Source organism: Micromys minutus (assembly GCF_963924665.1).
Source record: "Micromys minutus genome assembly, chromosome: X".
Taxonomy (NCBI): domain Eukaryota; kingdom Metazoa; phylum Chordata; class Mammalia; order Rodentia; family Muridae; genus Micromys; species Micromys minutus.
This window is the reverse complement of record NC_137970.1, coordinates 30,642,070-30,644,631: the sequence shown is the minus strand read 5'-3', so window position 1 is coordinate 30,644,631 and position 2,562 is coordinate 30,642,070. Positions and strand designations below refer to the sequence as shown.

Sequence of the window (2,562 nt, the reverse complement as noted above, 5' to 3'; positions counted from 1 at the left end):
GGTTGCTGGGAATTGAACTCAGGACCTCTGGAAGAACAGTCAGTGCTCTTAACCACTGAGCCATCTCTCTAGACCAAAAAAATAATGTTTTTCAAAATGGTTGTTTTTATCAATTAATTTTTTGAGACTAGGGTGGGATTCTCACTAGGTATCATCCCTGGCTGGCCTGTCCCCCATGGTTGTTTCTGTTGTTTTCTATCTTAGTAATCAAACCTAGGGCTTATACATACCACATGTTCAGGGTAAGCAGTCTACTACTGAGTTATACCCATGGCCCGTTCAGTATGTTTTTGAAACCACAATAAATAAATGCGCATTGCTAGAAAAAAAGGGTATTCTGGGGAAATAATATCTCATAGCATTATTTGACTCCTACTCCCGAGGCAAGCACAAAGCTAAGCATGGTGGTTTACAATTGTAAATCCAGAATTTCTAAGCCAAAGTCAAGAGGATTCCAAAGTCAGCCTGGGAAATATGGTGCAATTTAGGACTGCCCTACAAAGACCCTGTGTCAAAAACAAAGCAAAAATAAATGAACAAAAGAATTGATGAATGGGATCGCAGGAGATCACAGAGCTCTCTCTAGCAAAAGAAACAATTCTCAGAGAAAGCCCACAAGAAATCGCCAGATAATTGTGTGGCAGAAAGTGTAAAAGGGAAAGTGAGTCGGGTTTCACATGCCGAGGAAGATCTTGTAAAGTCTGTGGCCAATGCAAGCTGTGTTTGATGAGACCCGGGAAGACGGGAGACAGGAGATGAAACAATTCCAAGATCATGAATACTCCTAACATGATGTAACGATTCCTCCTCCAATCACAAACGCATTTGTTTTTTTTTTCCCAAGGTTCATAGGGGTTTATTTGGGGGTGGGGAGGGAGGCCAGGTATCCCTGGCCACATACATGGCTCCCCACAAGGTAGCTTCTCAGGTCCTTTCTGGACAGAGCTGGCCAGGCAGGCAGTAGCCCAAAAGAGAGTGGGCGGGAGTCTTGGGGTCCTTTTGGCAGCAACCTCACAGGATGATTTGGTTGGTGAAGCTTCGACTTAGCTCTTTATGTGGTAGAACAATCATCCCTCAGCAGGGATCCGTACCCGGCAGCCTAGGATCTTGATGGCAGAAAGCATCTTCCCATCTTTGAAGAGGCTCTCACTGTCCATGCGAGCTCGGGGTGGGGGGTTATTGGGATTGGGGTCATTGGGAGTCCCTTCTACGCGGGCCCAGCGCCCCACGGTGCTCCCCCAGCCCACAATGCTGTGAAGGACGCAGGTGTGTTCCTGCAAAGTGGCTCCGTGGAGGACAATACTCTCTCGTAGACGCACACCTTCACCTATGGTCACTCCCTTCCCAATGGAGACATTGGGGCCCAGCACAGCTGATGGGGCCAACTTTAGCAGTTGGATGGATGTAAACATTTCCTCTGATTCGTGGACCCCCAGGAGTATGTCTGGCTAGGCGTTCTGGGTGAGTGAACTGGTATCTCCCCAGATAGAGGCGGGAGGCATAAAGGGCTGAGCCTGCAGACTTGATCTGGCTCCAGATACCATCGGTAAGGTACACATAGATTTGGCCCTGCCCAACCAGAGCTGAGAACACATCCTGCTTGAGTCGGATGGTCCCTGTGCCAGGCCAGGAGATTCCTCCGGTTGCCCATCCTGCTGATTACGCTGGAAAACATCCCGGAGAGGGTTCAGGGCTTCTGGGGAGAAAAGGTAGATGCCACAGTTGATGATGTCACTAATAAAGGTGCTGGGTTTCTCCACATAGTGCAGGACCTCATGCGTCTGTGGATTCTCAACGATGCAGCCGTAGTTGAGAGATTGTGTCCTGTTAGCCGTGGTGCCAAGGAGTAAGAAAGGGTGGCGCTGGAGTCTGTGAGCATCCAACATGGCACTCAAGGGGAAGTCAGAACAGACATCAGCGTTGAGCACAAAGAAGGCCTCAGGTGCGCCAGCCAGGATCTGGTCCCGAAAATGGTAGAGGCCACCCCCTGTGCCAAGGGGAGCAAACTCCTGCAGGTACCTGACTGGAAGGTTAAACTCCTGTTGGGCAGCTTCCAGGAACTGGGTGAGAGCCTCATCAGGCTGGTAGAAGCCAATGAATAGAATCTCCTGCATCCCAGGGACCTGGGCACAGGCTTCTTTCTATATGGTGCTGGATCATAGGGACGTCTGCCACAGGAAACAGCGGTTTGGGCACCTCAAAAGACAAAGGCCTGAAGCGAGTCCCCTTCTGGGGGCCTCCAATGAGGATCACAGCTTTGAGCATGATGGTCATTGTTACCTAAACCACTATCTCCCTTTACGCCAGCTCTGCCAGCGCTCCCACAAACGCATTTGTAAATGTGGCCTTGAATCTCACAATTCAGAAGGCTAGAGCAGAAGGTCTCTTTTACATGTGAGTTCAAGGCCAGCCTAGCTACATACAATCTTTCCCTCTTTATCCCGAACGCAAACATACAAACAAAAAGACATTATAAGTCCAGCATGGTTGTTATTTTCCTAATTGTAGCACTCTGGAGGTTGAGCCATCAGACTTGATTGCTTCCAGAGCTTGAGAGCTATA

The 2,562-nt window shown here is 49.1% G+C and overlaps 1 pseudogene across 1 annotated transcript; it reads right to left on the bottom strand.

The window, feature by feature from the left end:
* Positions 1–1,011: 1,011 nt before the first annotated feature.
* LOC308414658 (mannose-1-phosphate guanylyltransferase regulatory subunit alpha-like) lies at positions 1,012–2,265 on the bottom strand (annotated as a pseudogene). Its single transcript has one exon. The product of its transcript is annotated as a mannose-1-phosphate guanylyltransferase regulatory subunit alpha-like (transcript).
* Positions 2,266–2,562: the final 297 nt, after the last annotated feature.